A 22,326-nucleotide genomic window follows, 5' to 3' on the forward strand; every position below is an offset into this window, starting at 1 on the left:
TATGTTTGAGGCAGGTTCCATCCCAAGACACTTGCCCAATGTGTAATTTGGATATATATTTAGCAGACAGACCTCCTGGGGGGGCTTCATTTTTTAATACATACTCACTACCAGTTTAAGGCTGTGTTTAGGAGGGTGGTAGTTCAGAACTCACACATTCAGGATTGGTGCAGCGACTAGCACCATGAAAGTGGGCTTAAATATGGAGATAATACAGAGAATAGGCAGGAGGAAGTCTCCACAGTTAATTAGTATGTGAGGTCAGATAGTAATTAACAATTTTGTTAATCTGTGTTCCAGGAGTGCCCAACGGGTGAAGGACAGTCTGTATCGGGGACACCAAAACAATAAGATGAGATCAGTTATAATAATGAAGGGAATACTTTATTGAGATACAATTTCCAAGACTGAGAACCCTTGCCCGACTCAGGCCAAGTTTCGCCCTTACATTGGGCTGCATCAGGGGCTGTGAATTAACAACATAAAATATATAAGTATGTACTAAATAAATACACTTTAAATATTATACTCAAAAAATAAAATATATAAAAAATGAATTAACATAACATATAAAACCATAAAACCATCAGTACCCATATATGTAAAACATATAAAAATAGACACTCTCTTAAGTGTAAAATCAGAAGAAAAGGGGGGTGGCAAAAGGAAAAAAATATATATATATATTTATTATTATTACCTCATTAGGATGGAATCAAGATGAAAAACCAAGGAAACTCCAATAATAGTTCTGTGTGATATCTTGTTAGACAAATTAATACTGTTTGTGAAATAAAGAAAACATATAATTAAAATATCATGTATCATATTGTTACATTAATTTAAGAAGTGTGTCTTACTATAAGAGGTATAAATCTACACTATTCATTTATCTTTTAATATTGTGAAACATTAACGATGGAGAAATAATCTATGTCAATTAATTAAAAAGATAAATTCAGTGTGTATAACATACGATTAAAGAGGAAAAATCAAGTTTAAAAAATTCTATAACAGCTCAAAATGGTACACAATTGTTATCGCATCAATACTTTAAAAAAATTAATTGTGATAAAAACCCTTCCATCAGAAATCATTATTTATATGTGTCTTATTTATTATGTATGTAATATGTACTGCTTCCAGATTGTGTTGTTCAGCCATTAATTAAAAACTTAATATTACTAACCTTGCATTTATTCATAGTGGTATGCTTTACATTCATAGGATAGTATGGTATTGCACCTATATGTAAATGTTAAGATATAAAAGTTAATTATAAAAACAGAGTACAGCATCTACATATAAAGCTCATTTTAAAAACCACTTCAGTATTTTATTTTGGCACAATCCACGGCCATCGTGGCATGGTATGGGAACAGCTTTTACCCTTGTTGCGGGGTCTAAGAGTGTCGTATGCACAGCCGCATGTTATTATTATCCACTTGAGCGGTAATGATCTCGGGAGATTGTTTTGCAGGCAGTTGCTGAAAGCTATTTGGGAGGACTTTAAGGTATTATTTACCTTATTCAGGCATAGCTGCTTGGTATGGTCTGATATTATACCACGCTAGAAATGGGGTGACTGTAAGTTATGGAACGGGGGACACAGGAAGTTGAACAGGGAGGTAGGCGCATGTATGCAGGTTTAGGGGGGTGTCAGATACAACATGGGTGGGCTGACATGTCACTGATGATAGCAATGTACCTGACACTGATGAGCTACTCACAACAAAAGACAAGTTTCAAACAGAAACTTTCTATCCCATTATTGATCAGCTGAAGGGCTAGTTTGAGCACATGAGCGGTAGTATATGAGGGCATCACTAATTCTTTTTCTTGTTTAATTAATTTAAAAGCTTTAGAAGAGCAGCTAAATGAGGGTGTATTATTAATGATGAGCACTTATCCTGAAGATATTGATCTAAGCCTTGTTGGAGAGTTGAGGCTATTCCATACTTATGCGAAGAGAGTTTATCCAGATAAAGGCAGCATGAACTTTCTTAAGTTGTATCAAGTTATCTACAGAGATAAAATTCAGCTATCCTTTCCAAAAGTTGAATCTATTTTGAGGTTATTTTTGAGTCTGCAGGATGGTCATGGCACTCACATCCCCATAAGAGCAGCAGGGAGAGACAAGGCTGCCTACTGCATTTGCAAGGGCTTCCTCTCCCTCAATATGTAAGTGGTCTGTGATGCCAAAGGCATCATCATGAATGTCATGCCCTGGTTTCCAGGATCCACTCGTGTTGACTACATTTTCTTGCAATCAAGAATTCATGACCGCTTCAAGAAAGGACATTTTAATGAAGGATGACTTCTAAGTAGGAAGGCACCTAACACTGCTACCGTACACCAGTTTCACTGCTTCCTGTTGTATCCCTTATAATTAGCTTGACTGAGTGTTGGTACTGCAAGCCTGCTCAAAACTAGTCCTGTGAACTGTCCCACTCTCAAACCCAAAAGGTATATCTAACCCAGCTTTTCTGTGACTTCTCCCCTACAGGTGATAGAGGCTATCCACTCAAACCTGGCTCATGATCCCCATAGCTACCTCAGGAACTGCAGCCAAGTGTTGCTACAACAAGGCACACTGGAAGATCAGGGCTGTCAATGAGAGAATCTTTGGCTTACCTAAAACTTGTTTCTGCAGCGGTCACTTGTTGCAGTAAGCACAGGAGGGTGACTTGAGACGGTGCTCCGGGTGCCATCCCTCCTTTTAACTCATTTTTCAAGTCACTGATTTACTTATGGATTCTTGGGAGTATATGGACAAAGTTATGGTGCACAGCCACTGCCACTGATGGTGACACAACTTAGTAAGCTGAAGGAGAAAGAAAAAGTTAAGCCAACCAAGGACAAGATGGCTGATGGCAGCGAGGAAGAAGACAGAGAGCCATCAGAAAATCTGAAAACTGAGCTCACTGCAGCAGTCGTCTCAGCTTTAGATAGCCATTTTAACAAAACTGATGAAAACTTTGCAGAGCTGAAATCCTCCCTTCAAGATGTGGGCCAATGGGTCACTGAACTTGAGAACAGAATTTCTACCTCTGAAGATGGCAGTATGGCTATTGTGACACAGTTGCTGAAGGCGTGTAAATTAGTGGCTCAGAAGGCCAAGAAATTTGATGACCTTGAGAACTCTCAAGGAGAAACAATCTGCAATTCATGGGCTTACCAAAGGAGATCCCAGACTCAGAACTGGCTATGGTGTTGGAGAAGTGGTTGCTGAAAACAGTTGCAGCTGAAGAGCTGGAGGAGAAAGTCATTATGGAATGCATGTACCACACAGGGCTGAAGTAGCCACACTGGAGCACACTGACAATTGTTATTGTTAGGTTTCTGAATTATACCAATAAATTCCAAATCTTACAAGCTTATCGTAGAAAAAGGGATCTCACGTACCAGAATGGCAAAGTGCTACTATTCCAGAATTTTTCAGCCAATGAGGTTTCATGTCATAAGGCTTTTTCACCAGCTTGCTCAGAGTCGGTTCACAAAAATGTCCGGTTTTCCTTATTGTTTCCAGCACGGCTGCGAGTCTGTGAAAACAACAAAGTTTTGCAGGGTGACTCACCACTGAGGCAGAAACAATTTTGGGGAACATTTGGGAATCTTCCATGGCTGATGGTTAAATGAGAACCAGTGCTCTTTCGGTTTGCAGGATTAAGAGATGGGGCAATACATAGTAACTTTCATGGTTACTGTTGTTCATTTTGTATGGTTCTACAGTATATAATGTTGTTGATGGCTGTTTTCTACATTGTTTTATCTTTTGCGGGACCAGCATGATGGAGGAGGGGGTGACACCTGAATGCATTGGTGACATCAGGGCTCTTATAAGAGCTATAAAATATCCCGTGGGAAGCATTATGGGGTGAAGGAAGGGGGATTGGGGAGCAGTTGGGGGATGTGGAGGATGATGAGGGAATTGAGGGGGGGTAACTTGTCTCTTGTTCTAGCATAAACTGTGACTGTATAATGCCTCTACATTTCAGTACATTTGGGATATGAATTTGGAGAACCTGCTGCTTGTAGTGAGACAGGTGGGTTTCCCAAGAATTTATATGATAACTTTGGTGATTTCTTTACTCATTGGGCTGTAACTTAAGTTTCCTATGTGGAATGTGATGGGTTTAGGGGCACCTATAAAGAGGGAAAAGGTGTTAACCAACATACAAAGATTAGGAGGTGACATTACCAGTTTACAAAAAAACACATTTGTCAAACTGTGAATATCGTAAGTTGCATAGTAGGGATGTGAATCGGGCTTCGGACGATTGAAAATATCGAACGACCTCCTGCAGTCGATCTCCTGCCGGCGCCATTTTCCGTACGGAAAACGATTCACGGCAGGAGATCGCTCCCGGACCCCCGCTGGACCCCCAGGAACTTTTGGCCAGTTTGGGGGGGGCCTCCTGACCCCCACAAGACTTGCCAAAAGTCCAGCGGGGGTCCAGAACGACCTCCTGCGTCGAATCGTTTTGGTCTATGGCCGCCGCCATTTTGCGGCGGCCATTTTGCAAAATGGCGCCGGCTGAAGACTACACGATTTAGTGTGCCGGTTTTCCTGCTCTCCCCCTTCCCCCGATTTAGCTACGGACCGCCGCTACGGAGGTAATTTAAGGCTACGGAGGTAATTTAAGCTACGGACCGCCGCTACGGACTCCCAGGTAATTTAAGGCATTGGGGGGGGGGGGTTCGGGAGGGTGGGGGATTTAATTTAAAGGGTCGGGGTGGGTTTTAGGGGGTTTTAGTGTGCCATGTTTTAGTGTGCCGCTGGACCCCCAGGTAATTTAAGGCATTTGGGGGGGGGGGGGTTCGTGTGGGTGGGGGATTTAATTTAAAGGGTCGGGGGTGGGTTTTAGGGGGTTTTAGTGTGCCGGTTTTCCTGCCCTCCCCCTTCCCCCGATTTACGATTTTTTGACGATAAATCGGGGGAATTGGTATTTTATCGTGGCCCTAACGATTTTTGACGATTTAAAATATATCGGACGATATTTTAAATCGTCAAAAAACGATTCACATCTCTAGTAGATATGTGGAGGCTTTTAAATTCCTCAACGAGAGATTACATGCACCATACAAGGACACATGATACATTTACATGAATAGACTATATTTTAATTTATACAGTGTTGTTGCCACAAGTTAGTAGGGCTGAAATAGAACATTTCCTGATCTCAGATCATTCACCTGTGTCCTATTTAGTGAATTGGACCCAAAGCGAGAATCACTTGAAATTGTGGTGCATGCTTTCAGAATTGTCCGAAGGTACAGTGTTTTCAGATTTACTTCAAGAAAAGTGGGACTTGTTTGCCTTAGTAAATGCCCAACATGCTGATACTCCTGTTTTATATTGGGAAACTGCAAAGGTGGTGATGCGAGGAGAAATAATTAGTTATGTGAAAGTGAAGAAAAAAAAAGATAAATAATAAGATAATACATCTAGATTCCCAGTTGAAACAATGTAAAGCTGCTCTAATTGTTCAACCTACTGATGTAACTAAACACAAATTGCGTCATTTGCAAAAAGTGGTAAATGATAGAGATGTGAATCGTGTCCTCGATCGTCTTAACGATCAATTTCGGCTGGGAGGGGGAGGGAATCGTATTGTTGCCGTTTGGGGGGGTAAAATATCGTGAAAAATCGTGAAAAATCGTAAAAAATCGAAAAAACGTAAAATCGCAAAACCGGCACATTAAAACCCCCTAAAACCCACCCCGACCCTTTAAATTAAATCCCCCACCCTCCCGAACCCCCCCCCAAATGACTTAAATAACCTGCGGGTCCAGCGGCGGTCCGGAACGGCAGCGGTCCGGAACGGGCTCCTGCTACTGAATCTTGTTGTCTTCGGCCGGCGCCATTTTCCAAAATGGCGCCGAAAAATGGCGGCGGCCATAGACGAACACGTTTGGACGGCAGGAGGTCCTTCCGGACCCCCGCTGGACTTTTGGCAAGTCTTGTGGGGGTCAGGAGGCCCCCCCCAAGCTGGCCAAAAGTTCCTGGAGGTCCAGCGGGGGTCAGGGAGCGATTTCCCGCCGCGAATCGTTTTCGTACGGAAAATGGCGCCGGCAGGAGATCGACTGCAGGAGGTCGTTCAGCGAGGCGCCGGAACCCTCGCTGAACGACCTCCTGCAGTCGATCTCCTGCCGGCGCCATTTTCCGTACGAAAACGATTCGCGGCGGGAAATCGCTCCCTGACCCCCGCTGGACCTCCAGGAACTTTTGGCCAGCTTGGGGGGGGCCTCCTGACCCCCACAAGACTTGCCAAAAGTCCAGCGGGGGTCCGGAAGGACCTCCTGCCGTCCAATCGTGTTCGTCTATGGCCGCCGCCATTTTTCGGCGCCATTTTTGAAAATGGCGCCGGCCGAAGACAACAAGATTCAGTAGCAGGAGCCCGTTCCGGACCGCTGCCGTTCCGGACCGCCGCTGGACCCGCAGGTTATTTAAGTCATTTGGGGGGGGGGTTCGGGAGGGTGGGGGATTTAATTTAAAGGGTCGGGGGTGGGTTTTAGGGGGTTTTAGTGTGCCGGCTCACGATTCTAACGATTTATAACGATAAATCGTTAGAATCTCTATTGTATTGTGTTCCATAACGGTTTAAGACGATATTAAAATTATCGGACGATAATTTTAATCGTCCTAAAACGATTCACATCCCTAGTAAATGACCTATTACAACAAAGGGCTTATATATATTGTTGTACTATATCAAGTATAAACTCTATTGTTACCGGAACAAGTCAGGTAAAATGCTGGCAAATTTAGTGAGACAACTTCATTCTTCACAGTTTATTAGTGTAGAGATCCCAGGGGAAATATTGTTCACAGGGCCAATGAGATGTCGCACATTTTTGTGCAATTTTATCAAGCAATCAGAGTCTGTGAAAGTGGATCAAATAGCAGAATTTTTTTAAAGAGTTTACAACTTCCAAAAGTGAAACAATGGAATCTGGAAAGGCTAAATGATACTATTTCAAATTTTGAGGATTTAAATGCTATTACATCTCTGCTCTCTCATGAATCATCTGGTCCCGAGAAGTTAAATGCCTGCTTTTACAAGTCGCTGAGGGAATTGATAGCAGATCCTTTGAAAAGGTTCTTTGATAGCATGAGTGAGGATGGATGTAAGCTCAACACATTGAGAGAAGCAGCTATTGTGGTCATTCCCAAAGGAGGTAAAGATTCTTTATTCCCCTATATTTCTGTTGAATTTGGATATGAACATTTTTCCAACAATTTTGGCCAGAAGATTGAAATTTATTTTACCCAAGGTAATAAGTAGAGATCAAGCAGGCTTCGTTTATGGGCATAGATCTTCAATTAACATTTGCAAAGTATATGCAGCTTTATCTCAATGCCATACTGGGAAAATTTGTGAACCTTTATTGGTAAGCTGTGATGCCAAAAAGGGTTTTTATAGGGTAGCATGGCCCTACTTATTTGAGAGTCTTAAAGCTTTTGGCTTTTCAGGTAGAATTTTGGATTATGTAAAACCATTATATACTAATCTTTGTGCTCGGATAAACATTAATGGAGCACTCACTTAAATCTATATAGGGGCACAATACAGGGGTGTTCTCTTTCTCCCTTGCTGTTTATTTCATTGGTAAAACAGTTTATCTGCAAACGTAAGACTTCCCCTTCTGTCACACGAATTATGATACAGAAGGAGATGATTACATCTTTATTGTTTTCAGATGATATTCTTCTACTGTTTTCTAATGTAAGGATATCTTTACAGGCTGCTTTCTTATTGTTCTCCTAATATGGAAATATATCCAGATTTAAATTAAACTTGAATAAAACGGAAGCACTTGATTTCATAGGACATCTTAGGGGAAGTTGGATAGATTTTCCAATTAAATGGGCCCCTGAACTGTAAACCGGTGTGATCTGTATTCTATACAGGAACGTCAATATATAAGAATTCAAAATAAATAAATAAATAAATAAAATATTTAGGGTTACAAATTCACAGATGCCCTGAGCGGTGGTGTACTTTAAACTATGGACCTAGGATCAAGAAATTCAGGCTAAGTTAGAAACTTAGATGTTACTCCCATCTCTTCAGGGTATAATTGCCTTGGCTAAAATGATGTTGGCCTCTCAAGTTTTATACCTGATTCAAATGTTACCCATGCCACTCTTAGTTAAAGATATTAATTTGGTCAATCACTTATTTGGGAAATTCCTTTGGAAAGGGAAAAAGGCTAGAATCTCCTACAGGACACTAATGACTCTCAAGGATAAGGGGGTCATGTCTCAAGGGAGGCATGGGAGTTCCCAACTTTCGACTGTAATCCCTGGCAGCCTCTTTAAGAGTGGTAGGAGATTGGATATTAAAGCAGAATAATTTTACTGATTTTTAAATTGAATGTGGCAATGTTTTTCCACTGTAACTGAACAGAATACTGCATAGTTGTTTGAGGGAGTTACCTGCTTGCATACAGACATCCATGGTGGTAAAGTCAGTCCTCAGTGCTTGGCAGGTGTTTAGGGATTGGATGAGATTGGGGATTGGATGAGATCTTGTCACTGTCCAATCATCAATTCTTTACAACTAGAGAAATTGCTTTAAAAGGTACACATATCAAATTGGGCTCTGATTATTTATTACTGAATTTCCTTGCTAAAGACACACTGCAATTGTTATCCTTTCAGCAGTGCTTAGATCAATTGGGGTTTAGATCTTCAGATTATCAGCTGTATTTACAAATTGCACATTTGTAAATAGTTCACCTATTTAGTTCACCTATTTAAATCTTTCAAGGGTATGTTATCCCACTTGTACACATTTTTACATTTGCAGCAAGAATATCAAGTTGATCATAGACTAACTCAGTTTTGGATGCAAGAGCTAAATGTGATCTTAGACAAAAAGATTTTTATGGATTCTGTCTCCCATATGTTTGCAACTGTGATAAATGCTAATCTTAAAGAGCTGCACTATAGAATATTTTGTAAAGTGCTGATTTCACCAGTGCAAGCCTGCCATTTGGGACTAACTAACTTTTCTAACTGTTCTAAATGTACTTTTGCAGAAACAAATGTTTCAATGTTTGTGGGATTGTGCCAAGATTTCAAGATTCTGGGACAGTGTGTCATATGCCATATTGCTGATCATGAATAAAGTTGACTTTTTGACTACTGCAATGGCAATACTGAGTTATAGACAATCGGGACAATTTTGGGGAAGGCATTATTACCTATTTAAAACCAAGGCTTGTTGTGTTGCTAAGAGTATTACCATGCACTGGATATCGAAAGACCCTCCTACACTTGGGATGTGGCAAATACTTATGATGGAACTCTTTATGATGAAATACTCCTTTTATAGGTCTAAAAGGACTGTTGGGGTGTATGGAGCCCATTCAGAAGCTCATTATCAGATTATTAGAGATGTGAATCGTGTCCTCGATCGTCTTAACTATCGATTTCGGCTGGGAGGGGGAGGGAATCGTATCGTCGCCGTTTGGGTGTTTAGAGTATCGTGAAAATCGTTAAAATTGTGAACCGGCACACTAAAACCCCCTAAAACCCACCCCCGACCCTTTAAATTAAATCCCCCCCTCCCGAACCCCCCTTCCAAATGCCTTAAATTACCTGGGGGTCCAGCGGCAGTCCGTAGCTAAATCGGGGGAAGGGGGAGGGCAGGAAAACCGGCACACTAAAACACCCTAAAACCCACCCCCGACCCTTTAAATTAAATCCCCCACCCTCCCGAACCCCCCCCCCCAAATGCCTTAAATTACCTGGGGATCCAGCGGCGGTCCGTAGCTAAATCGGGGGAAGGGGGAGGGCAGGAAAACCAGCACACTAAAACACCCTAAAACCCACCCCCGACCCTTTAAATTAAATCCCCCACCCTCCCGAAACCCCCCTAAATGCCTTAAATTACCTGGGGGTCCAACGGCGGTCCGGAACGGTCTCCTGCAATTGAATCGTGTTGTCTTCAGCCGGCGCCATTCTGCGCCGCCATTTTGCAAAATGGCGGCGCAAAATGGCGGCGGCCATAGACCAACACGATTCGACTGCAGGAGGTCGTTCCGGACCCCCGCTGGACTTTTGGCAAGTCTTGTGGGGGTCAGGAGGCCCCCCCAAGCTGGCCAAAAGTCCCTGGGGGTCTAGCGGGGGTCCGGGAGCGATTTCCTGCCGCGAATCGTTTTCCGTACGGAAAATGGCGCCGGCAGGAGATCGACTGCAGGAGGTCGTTCAGCGGGGGTTCCGGTGCATAGAGTTACCGGAACAGTTTGGCGGGATAGGCCGAGCACCTGAAGGGTGGAATGAAGAGAGCTGGAGCATAGTGATACTCACGGAGTAGCAGTGCTGATAACTTCTTTAGGTGGTTGAATGGACCCGAGGTCCGAGATGCAGGATTTCCTGAGTAGAGTAGGCCCTCGAGGAGCGAATACCTAGGAGCGTTGAGGGTTTCTTAAAGAAAGCAGATAGGACCCCCGAGGAGCGGGTATCCTTGAGTTTAGCTAGATTAAACTCAGAGGGCGAATAGAAGTGAGGAGCCCACGAGGAGTGGGAACCCAGAGCTTCCGTAGGAGCGAGATACCCCGGAGGGTAGTGAAGAATCCAAGCGAGCAGCTTAGAAGCGGTTAGAATAGCAAATCCGAAGTCCTTGCTAACTCATTCAATTGAAGCGGAGTGGAGGTTTAAATACCCGGAGGTACTGATGTCATGCATTGGGGCCGCCCCCGAGGTTCCCGCCATGACGCACTCAAAAACATAGGCAGTGTGCGCGCACACGCCCTAGGAGGCCTCAGGAAGAAGCATGGCGGATGGGAACGCCCATGCTGGCTCGAAGACGCCGAGGGTTTCGGCAAACAGCAGCGGAGACAGCCATTCTTCCATTGGAGGAGGAAAAGGTTAAAAAAGAGGTGAGGCAGAGCGGTCGCAGCCATCTGCGACCGACAGACGCAACACATAGGCCATCACTGCACCTCAGGGGTTCCCTCTCCCTCACTCTCTTCATATGAGGTGTCACACATGACTTGCACATGGTGGAATGGCCTTTGTGGCCCGTTAGATGCAGGATCAGCATGCTCCTCATCAGATTCCCCTACAAAATGAATTAGGTAAATGTCAAATAATGCCATTATATGTGTTTTCCCCTTATGTACAGATCTTCAGTAGTTCCACGATGGCCCTAGTTCCTAGCCCTTGGGTATAGAGCTATAAAGGAGCACACCATTCTATTTGGCACCTCCCCAGAAGTAGACTAGATTCAGGAGTCCCTGAGGAAGAAGGAGGGGATAATCCAGGCTAGATAGTGCAGGGTATTTTGGATTTCAAAGGAGAAGGGGCTGCTTCACCTTGTCCTATATGTTAGATCACCAGTCTAGCATTGACAGGAAGACAATGCCCTATGTTTTGAAGAGGAGTGAAAGGGAGAGAAACAGAGAAAGTAAGCAGGACACCCTAATGGACACTGCCAGGTTTGTCTTTGGGATTCACTGTGGACCCCAGGTACTGTGGTAGTCGCTGCAGTCACTGTTAGGTGATCCCAGCCTACCCCATGGAGACTAAGCATGTTCCCAGCCCCTGCCTTGAGGGACACATCCCTAGAGATAGAAAACCTTAACATCTTGGCTTGATGAAATCTGGGGGCCCTGGATGTACTCAACACATATTTTAGGCATTTCTTTCTTTTGTTTTAAACACCCATCCAGTGAATCTAGCCTCCTTTGTAAGGGTGCCTTTCCTATAGAGCTGTGGTAACACACACACACACACACTCACACACACACTAGAAGTCACCTCTGCCCTTGGCATAGAAGGTTTATCTCTGCCAACATAAATTACCTACCCTTTGGGGAACTTAGATGGGGAAAGTGACAGAAGAAATAACCCCAAGAAAGAACATCTTTTTTGCCCTTTAGGATACAGCCTATACAACAAAAAAATATAAAATGACATAGAAATGAAATGACATAGAAATGACGGCAGAAGAAGACCACATGATCCATCCAGTCTGCCCAGCAAGTTTTGCACTTTTTTTTTTCTTCTCATACTTATGTTACTCTTGGCTCTTAGTAACCTTTTGGTTCTATTTCCCTTCCACCCCCACCATTAATGAGAGAGCAGTGTTGGAACTGCATCTAAGTGAAATATCTAGCCCAATTAGTTAGGGTAGCATCCGCCGCAATAAGCAAGTCACACCCACGCCCACCTGCCCACCCAGACTAAATAATTCAGTCCTTGTTGGTTGTTGTCTGTATATTGATCCACCTTTCTTCATTCCCCCTGTCGTTGAAGCAGAGAGTTATGCTGGATATGCATTGAAGTGAAGTATCAGACTTTCTCCCCTGCCGTTGAAGAAGAGAGCTATGCTGGATTGCGTGAAGTATCAGTCTTTCTCCCCTGCCGTTGAAGGAGAGTGCTATGCTGGATATTAGGGATGTGAATCGTTTTTGAACGATTAAAATTATCGTCAGATAATTCTAAAATCGTCCAAAATCGTTAGAGTGCACGATACAATACAAATGCCCCCGATTTATCGTCAGGGGCATTTGTATTGTATCGTTAAATAGGGTGCGGGAAAACCGGCACACCAAAACAACCCTAAAACCCACCCCGAACCTTTAAAACAAATCCCCCACCCTCCCGAACCCCTCCAAAATGTTTTAAATTACCTGGGGTCCAGTGGGGGGGTCCCGGCGCGATCTCCAGCTCTCTGGCCACGGCTGCGTTGAGAAATGGCACCGGTGGCCCTTTGCCCTTATCATGTGACAGGGCAAAGGTAGCGCTGGCGCCATTTTGCCCTCACGATGTCATACGGGCGCCATTTTGAATATTGGCAATACGGCCCGCGTGCAGGAGGTCGCTCCCAGACCCCCACTGGACTCTTGGCAAGTCTTGTGGGGGTCAGGAGGCCCCCCCCCCCAAGCTGGCCAAAAGTCCCTGGGGGTCCAGCGGGGGTCCGGGAGCGATCTCCTGCATGCGTGACGTCGGGAGCCAGGAACCAAAATGGCGCCAGCGCTACCTTTGCCCTGTCACATGATAAGGGCAAAGGGCCACCGGTGGCATTTCTCAAATCAGCCGTGGCCAGAGAGCTGAAGATCGTGCCGGGATACCCCCCCCCCCCCACTGGACCCCAGGAAATTTAAAACCTTTTGGGGGGGGGGTTCGGGAGGGTGGGGGATTTGTTTTAAAGGTTCAGGGTGGGTTTTAGGCTTGTTTTGGTGTGCCAGTTTTCCCGCCCTCCCCCGATTTACGATTTTTAACGATTTAAAAAAAACAAAAAACACGACGATCAGATTTCCCTCCCCCCCCCCAGCCAAAATCGATCGTTAAGACGATTGATCACACGATTCACACCCCTACTGGATATGCATTGAAAATGAAGTATCAGGCTTATTTGGTTTGGGGTAGTAGCCACCGTAACAAGCAAGCTACTCCCCGCTTTTTTGTGAATGCAAATCCTTTTTTCCACATTTCCTCTTGCTGTTGAAGCTTAGAGCAATGTTGGAGTCACATTAACCGTGTGTATGTTTATTGAATAAGGGTATTATCTCCAGGTAGTAGCCATCATTCCCGCGAGCCACCCACTCTTCATTCACGTCCTCTAGACTTTATGGATCCACAGTGTTTATCCTATGCCCTTTGAAGTCCTTCACAGTTCTGGTCTTCATCACTTCCTCCAGAAGGGCATTCCAGGCATCCACCACTCTCTCTGTGAAGTAATACTTCCTGACATTGGTTCTGAGTCTTCCTCCCTGGAACTTCAAATCGTGACCCCTGGTTCTGCTGATTTTTTCCGACAGAAAAGGTTTGTCGTTGTCTTTGGATCATTAAAACCTTTCAAGTATCTGAAAGTCTGTATCATATCACCTCTGCTCCTCCTTTCCTCCAGGGTCTTCTCCTCATAAGTCATTCGATGAAGACCCTCCACCTTTTTGGTCGCCCTTCTCTGGACCGCCTCCATCTTGTCTTTGGTTTCCTGTCTTCAGAAAACTGCAGCTGCATCATTCCTTCTAACACCACACAAATAGTATAGAAAGCTTTCCCTTGCTAATGATATATTCTTCTGAACACCAGCATGTCAAGCAGCAGAAAGGAAGTAGCTATATGTAGAAAACAGCCAGTCCTGGAATGTTGTCAGAGCTGTTCTAAAGACCTGTCTTATGTGGTGGATCAGTAGATGACTGCAAACTGCTTTTTAGTGTTATGACTATCGGTCGCAGACAGCTGCGACCGCATCTACTCACATCCTGCACCGTCCTGCTTCCCTCTCTGGGCCTGCTCACAGCGCGGGCTAGCCTCTGCCGCCACGTTGCCCATGGCTCTTCATGGCGGTCAAGATGCCAATGTCCTCCACGCCAACTCTGGGCCTTACTAGGCGTGCACACGCTTCACCAGAGCCTCTTTTAAAGCCCCTTCGATGGGAACATCAGGGGCGTCCCGGATTGATGACGTCATTGCATCAGAGTACTTAAGCTCCACCTTCACCCTCAGCTAGCTGGCTTGGCAACGAATTCCATTATTACTCTACGAGCTCCTGTCTCTGCCGTTCCTATGGTGACACTATCGGACTTTCTTGGACTCTGGACCCTGCCTGGTACCTGCTCCTGGAGGCCCAGTGTGCGCACTCTATGGGGACTTGGTCTCCTGGCTTACTCCACTCCTCGGACTAGCCCTGCGCCTTCCAGTAAGTCCTATACTGTGGGCACCCCACTCATCGGGGCTGCCTCTGGGAACACCTTCACCATTTGGGGAGCTCTACCTCTGTGCTTCCCCACTCCTCAGGGAAGTGCCTACACTCTATTCTGTGATTGTCAGCACTTCCCCGCTTCTCGGTGTAGTTCCTATGTTTTACACTTAGGACTACCGGTGCTTCCCCGCTCCTCCTGGCAGTACCCTTGATTCTGCCACTGGTCTGCCGGTGCCTCCCACTCCACGGGCTGTCCTACATCATCATCTGGAGACCTGACTTGGGCTTCCCTGCTCAGCGGATTGGCCTACGTCATCACATCAGTACCTCCTTCACTGTGGAGCTCCACCCCTCGGGGTTGTCTCTCCGGAATACCTCCTGCACGTCCTGTGTTGTGCTCCCTGCTCCACAGGCCTGGTCTCTACCCAGGTACTGGTCTCTACCCAGGTACTGATCTCCAGCCTGTCAATAAACTGTGGGGATCCCTCCTTGCTGTGTTTCTTGTCCTGCTCCTCGGGACTGCTCCACAGTTTTTCCCAGAGTTCCCTGCTGTGCCTGACCTCGCCTCCTGATAGGGTAGCCCTGTGGGTCCCCTCCCCACAGTTGGTAACAATGCTCACCTCGAGCCAAGGGTCCACAAACCCTCAAACCATTACAGATTGCCACATCCATGGACCCAGCAGAGGTCTCGGCCTTCCAGGCCATCCCTGGCCTAGCAAAAAGGATCAGCGAACAGCAAAGATTCTTGGAGTCTCTGGCAGCTGCCATAGACAACCTGAGCACTCGTCTAGATACTACTGTGACTGCCACCATGACGTCTATCAAGCTCAATACCTCTACCTGTACGGCCAACTGTGCCCTTGCTGGCACCTCCATGCTTCTCAGGGAACCCTCTTATGTGCAGGGGATTCTTGAATCAATGCAACATGCACTTCTGTCTGCAACCAGCTTACTTCCCAGACGCAATCACTAAGACTACATACATCCTTGCCCTTTTGGATGGTAAAGCCCTGGCCTGGGCGTCACCCCTCTAGGAGCAAGCTGACCCAGTCCTCCGAGACCTTCCAGGATTGTTGCCCCAGTTCCAGTCCGTCTTTGAAGACTGTACATAGAGCCATTTCCGGGTCATCTCTTCTTCATCTCCAACAAGGCTCTTGCCAATTGACGGACTACGTTATAGAATTCAGAAGTCTTGCTTCGGAACTCCACTGGGACTCTGACTGTCTGCGCTACATATTCCTTAAAGGTTTGAGCCCTCGGATTAAGGATGAGTTGGTGGCTCATGAATTGCCTTCGTCCTTGGACTCTTTGATAGACCTCACTGGGTGTATTGACCCTCATCTACAAGAACGCTTTCAGGAGTCCCGAGCATCCCAGAAGCCTACCTCAGGCTCATCTCGATCCTGACGTTCTTCTTCTCCCAGAGTGAACACATCACAGAGTCCAGCGGAGGAAGAACCTATGTAGATGGGTCAGAGCAGACTTTCTCCAAGGGAGTGATGATGTCTCCAGCAATCTGGCCTTTGCCTGTACTGTGGCCAACTCGGACATGCCATCACCTCTTGTCTGGTTTGTCCGGGAAACTCCCAGGCCTAGGTTCTGCTGGAGGACTACTCCTAGGCCTGACTTCACCATCTCCTCCATTGACTGTTCCCGTGTCCATTAAGGTGGACAACCAGGAGTTTCACACCTTAGCATTGGTAGACTGGGGCTGGTGGGAATTTCATATTGAAACAATTCGTGGAACACTTGCGGATTCCCACCATCCGCTCTCCGGTACCCTTACTACTTTCATCTATGCACAGAGAACCTCTCCCTGGTGAGGCTACCCACACCACGGCTCCTATTCAGCTACGCACCGGGACCCTGCACGTGAAGACCATTTTCTGCTATATCTTGGACAAGGCTATTCATCCTGTAGCCCTGGCTATAGCAACACACTCCGTAATGCGACTGGGTTACCCTACAGCTCTCTCGTTGGGATCCCTACTGTTATGAAAACTGCCTAGAGTCTGTCTCTCCTCTGCCTTGTATGACTAACTCGCCCTCACTTCCCAGCCTTCCACTGCAATATGCCTCATTTTCCGATGTGTTCTCCAAGAAGGCCACGGATACTCTACCCCCTCACCGCTTCTACGACTGCACAATAAATTTGCTGCCTAATACAGAGCCTCCTCATGGTAGAATTTATTCTCTCGCAAATGGAGACCTAAACCATGTCTGAGTACATCCGGGAGAACCTGGCCAAAAGGTTCATTTAGCCCTCCAAGTCTCCTGCTGGAGCAGGACTTTTCTTTATAGGGAAGAAAGATGGCTCCCTCCGTCCCTGCATTGATTACTGAAGCTTAAATGAAATCACTCTCAAGGATCGTTACCCACTGCCTCTTATCTCTGAGCTTTTTGACAGGTTTCAAGGAGCAAAAATCTTCTCAAAATTGGATCTCCGCAGAGCTTATAATCTGGTCCAGATTCACGAGGGTGACAAGTGGAAGACCGCCTTTAACAAGCGTGAAGGCCATTTTGAGTACCTCATGATGCCCTTTGGGCTTTGCAACGCGCCCAAAGTATTTCAAAACCTGATGAATGAGGTCTTCAGAGATATGCTTTACCACTGCATAGTCATATACCTCGACGACATCCTAGTGTTCTCTCAAGACCTTCAAAGCCATCGCCAGGATATCTCTCGTGTCCTTCAATGCTCAGCTCCCTGTATTCTACCATGTGTTAAAGAAGTTTTATTGTATCTGGCAAAAGGAAATGCTTGATTTCCTGCATCACTCATGTTGATTGTAAACCGATGTGATATGGAAAATCGAACACCGGTTTAGAAAAAACAAATAAATAAATAAATAAAATAAAATGCCTGTGAGATAACCAACTTTTTGCCAAGCTTGAGAAGTGCTCCTTCAAGCAAGAGACCGTCCCATTCTTGGCTACGTGGTGTCCAGCCAGGAGTTTCGAATGGACCCTCAGAAATTAAAGAGCATCCGTGATTGGCCTCAACCTACAGGCCTCAAGGCATTTCAGAGATTTCTTGGCTTCACTTCATGACAGTGTAGAGCTGTGGGGCCCCTCTCCACAGGAGATAACAATGCTCACCTTGGGCCAAGGGCCTACAAACCCACAAACCATTACATTTAGTTGATATTATGTGCATACTGATAGGTAGACATCTAACCATTAAGCTTTATCTAGGCGAGGAGGCCTACTGCCTGGGTCCAATCTCGAATTCCTTGGAGTTTCTCAGGATCCATGGTGAAACCACAGTTGGAGATAATGTAGCCCAGAAATGGGAGATGAGTCTGTTTGAAGATACACTTCTCTAATTTTGCGTAGAGATGATTGTCTCGGAGACATTGGAGGACTGTCTGAACGTGTGAGCGATGGGACTTCAGGTCTTTGGAAAAGATCAGTATATCTTCTAGATATATCATGACAAATGAATAGAGTAGGACCCGGAAGATCTCATTCATCAAGCGCTGAAAGACCGCAGGGGCGTTACAAAGTCCGATAGGCATTACTACGTACTTGTAGTGGCCGTCCCTAGTGTTGAAAGCAGTCTTCCAGATATCTTCTGGATGGATTCACACCAGAATGTATGCTCCTCGGAGATCTAACTTTGTAAAGATCTGGACTCCTTGTAGGCGATCAAAGAGTTCGCTAATGAGTGGCAGAGGGTAGCGATCCTTGCGAGTCACAGCGTTTAGCCCACGGTAGTCAATGCAGGGACGTAAACTGCCATCCTTCTTCTTCACGAAGACGAATCCGGCTCCTGCCGGGGAATCGGAGGGTTTTATGAACCCTTTATTTAGGTTCTCCTTAATGTACTCAGACATTGCTTGAGTTTCTGGCAGCGAGAGAGGGTAGGTTCTGCCCTTGGGAGGCATGGTACCTGGTAGGAGCTCAATGGGGCAATTGAATTTACGAAGTGGAGACAGGATATTTGCATTTTGTTTGGAGAACACATCTTGAAAGTCAGAATATGGAACCGGTAACCCAGTAAGGGTTGTAGAGCTCAGAATGGTGACTGCTGGAGACATCTGTCACAGACAGCGGTTCTGGCACTGGGGTCCCCACTGAATTAGCTGCAGGGATTGCCAATTGAAGTGGGGTCTGTGGTCCTAGAGCCAAGCAAGTCCTAGATTATCAGATGCATAGAATGCTTTAAAACATACAGGGCGATCTCCTCTTCATGGAGGGTTCCCATGGAGAGACAGAAGGCCACGGTACGATGACTGATGAGTCCAGAAAGGTGCTGTCCCTAGATGGATGCAATGTGAAGGGGCACCTCCAGAGACTGAAGAGGAATCTGGAGCAGGGTGACAAAATTGTCCAGAATGAATTTACCACTTGCACCAGTATCCATGAGTGCGGTTGTGGCAAAGGAGCGTGACTCCATAGTAAGGGACCCTTGAAGTAGCAATTGAGGGCCAGTAACAGTAGCGCCCAAGCTCAGCACACCCCACTGGATTGTTGGAGGTGTCTGAAACCACCACAGTATAGGCAAAGGCCGTCCTTCTTGCGATGAAGATGCTCCTCAGGAGACAAGTGCCCGCGATTGATCTGCATCGGCTCCTCTGAAGATGGCGGAGGTGCTGGTAGGGCCTTCAACTGGGGACTTGTAGCATGGACTGGGCATGAGGCCAGTGGCCAGGAGACCTTTACCTCCTGGTGTCGCTGGCGTAGGCAATGGTCAATCTTGCCAACCAGGGAAATCAGGTCATCCAGAGATGTGGGAATCTCACGAGCAGCCAGCTCCTCCTTGAGGGCAGGAGACAAACCATCCACATAGACTGCCCTGAGGCATCATCTTGCAACCCCAGTTCTGTGGCTAGTGTCCTAAATTCCACTGTGAATTCGGTGAGTGAACGCAACCCTTGACAGAGGTGAAGAAGCTGATGACCCGCAACCACTTGTCAGCCAGGGTCTTTGAAGGTCCACTTAAAAACTGTCATGAAGTGGGAGAGGTGATGGAGAACATCATCTGAACACTCCCAGAGTGGGGAATCCCTTGCTAGGGCCTTCCCTTCAAGGCGTGAGAGGATGAAGATAATCTTGGTGGTCTCACTTGGAAACAATGCAGGCTGCAGTGCAAATTACATAAAGCAATGATTGATGAAGCCTCGGCAGAGGCGCTGTTTCCCATTGAAAAAGGGTGGAGCTGGAAGGGCCAGTGATGCCCGTGGAGGCAGGGTTGGAGCTCTACCCCCAGACTTGGCCATAAGAGAGTCCTGAAACTGAGACCGTATTCTCTCCACGGATGAAGTCAATGCTTCAATGGTTCGCTGTTGTTCTCGGACATGGGTGGCTAGGCCAAGGATAGCCTGCAAGGCAGTAGACTCCGCCGAGTCCATGGCCTTGGCAACCTGTTGCACTGGGGGTAGACTCTTGCCCTGGTGTAGGATTGGTACAGCTCTTCGGTCGGACCTGGAGAGTGCCTGCCACCAGAAGGCAGAGCACAGGAGGACACAAAGGCTAGCTGGAGCTTCACCAATAGCAACCCGGGGTTCCCTCAGGTTTAGCCCTTGGTTACCCGGGACACCTGGTATTAGGTGGGCCTCACAGGGTCTCCTACAGAGGAACTGCAGAGGAGTGCCCACCATGAACAAGGGTACGCAGTCGATGTCCAAACCAGGATGTCCAGACGTCAAAGGAGACCAGAATAGAGAGTCCGAATGAAAAGCGAGAATCAAGGCCAGAGTAACAGTTCAGAATGGTCAGCCGAAACAGGGGTCAGTACCTGCAGTAATTCCGGAAGTAGCCATGTCAGGCAGAGATCAGTTCCAGGCAGAAAACAGGCAGAGGTCACATCCAGGCAGCAATCAAGAATAGAGAGGAGCAAGCAATGGTCAGTACTAGGGATGTGAATCGTTTTAGGACGATTAAAATTATCGTCCGATAATTTTAATATCGTCTTAAACCGTTATGGAACACAATACAATAGAGATTCTAACGATTTATCGTTATAAATCGTTAGAATCGTGAGCCGGCACACTAAAACCCCCTAAAACCCACCCCCGACCCTTTAAATTAAATCCCCCACCCTCCCGAACCCCCCCCAAATGACTTAAATAACCTGCGGGTCCAGCGGCGGTCCAGAACGGCAGCGGTCCGGAACGGGCTCCTGCTCCTGAATCTTGTTGTCTTCAGCCGGCGCCATTTTCCAAAATGGCGCCGAAAAATGGCGGCGGCCATAGACGAACACGATTGGACGGCAGGAGGTCCTTCCGGACCCCCGCTGGACTTTTGGCAAGTCTCGTGGGGGTCAGGAGGCCCCCCACAAGCTGGCCAAAAGTTCCTGGAGGTCCAGCGGGGGTCAGGGAGCGATTTCCCGCCGCGAATCGTTTTCGTACGGAAAATGGCGCCGGCAGGAGATCGACTGCAGGAGGTTGTTCAGCGAGGCGCCGGAACCCTCGCTGAACGACCTCCTGCAGTCGATCTCCTGCCGGCGCCATTTTCCGTACGAAAACGATTCGCGTCGGGAAATCGCTCCCTGACCCCCGCTGGACCTCCAGGAACTTTTGGCCAGCTTGTGGGGGGCCTCCTGACCCCCACGAGACTTGCCAAAAGTCCAGCGGGGGTCCGGAAGGACCTCCTGCCGTCCAATCGTGTTCGTCTATGGCCGCCGCCATTTTTCGGCGCCATTTTGGAAATGGCGCCGGCTGAAGACAACAAGATTCAGGAGCAGGAGCCCGTTCCGGACCGCTGCCGTTCCGGACCGCCGCTGGACCCGCAGGTTATTTAAGTCATTTGGGGGGGGGTTCGGGAGGGTGGGGGATTTAATTTAAAGGGTTGGGGGTGGGTTTTAGGGGGTTTTAATGTGCCGGTTTTGCGATTTTTAGATTTTTAGATTTTTCACGATTTTTTCACGATATTTTACCCCCCCAAACGGCAACAATACGATTCCCTCCCCCTCCCAGCCGAAATCGATCGTTAAGACGATCGAGGACACGATTCACATCCCTAGTCAGTACCATGAGATCAGTCTGAAGGGTACTACCAGGGATGGAGAGACGAAGGAACAGAAGACGCTGGAACAGGTGACACAGGAGACGCTGGAACAGGAGACACGGGAGACGCTGGAACAGGAGACGCTGGAAGGCAAATTAGACACACCAGAGTGTATGACCCAATTGCCAAGGTGAGAAGTGGTGTCAGACCACTTCCTTTCATACAGCCATCAATCAGGGCGTGCCTAATTCGAGAAAACTGATTGCACATCCCTAATAGCAGTGGCTATTTTCTAAGTCAACTTAATTAATAGCAGGTAATGGACTTCTCCTCCAAGTACTTATCCAATCCTTTTTTAAACACAGCTACACTAAATGAACTAACCACATCCTCTGGCAACAAATTCCAGAGTTTGTGCGTTGAGTGAAAAATAACTTTCTCCAATTAGTTTTAAATGTGCCACATGCTAACTTCATGGAGAGCCCCCAGTCTTTCTATTATCTGAAAGAGTAAATAACGGATTCATATTTACCCGTTCTTGACCTATTATGATTTTAAACACCTCTATCATATCCCCCCTCAGCCGTCTCTTCTCCAAGTTGAAAAGTCCTAACCTCTTTAGTCTTGCCTCATAGGGAGCTGTTCCATTCACTTTATCATTTTGGTCACCCTTCTCTGTACCTTCTCCATCACAACTATATCTTTTTTG

The 22,326-nt window shown here is 46.5% G+C and overlaps 1 long non-coding RNA gene across 2 annotated transcripts in view; it reads right to left on the minus strand.

Moving 5' to 3' along the window:
- Positions 1–365: 365 nt before the first annotated feature.
- Positions 366–22,326, minus strand: part of LOC115082064 — a 99,766-nt gene continuing 77,805 nt past the window's right edge. For both annotated transcript variants that reach the window (XR_003854066.1, XR_003854064.1), the window contains exons 2-6: positions 3,406–3,542; positions 2,635–2,824; positions 1,190–1,245; positions 701–781; positions 366–466 (exon numbers count right to left, since the gene is read on the minus strand). This is a non-coding gene — a long non-coding RNA (uncharacterized LOC115082064). The remainder of the gene's footprint in view (positions 467–700; positions 782–1,189; positions 1,246–2,634; positions 2,825–3,405; positions 3,543–22,326) is intronic.

The sequence above is a fragment of the Rhinatrema bivittatum genome, chromosome 1 (genome assembly GCF_901001135.1).
Source record: "Rhinatrema bivittatum chromosome 1, aRhiBiv1.1, whole genome shotgun sequence".
NCBI lineage: Eukaryota > Metazoa > Chordata > Amphibia > Gymnophiona > Rhinatrematidae > Rhinatrema > Rhinatrema bivittatum.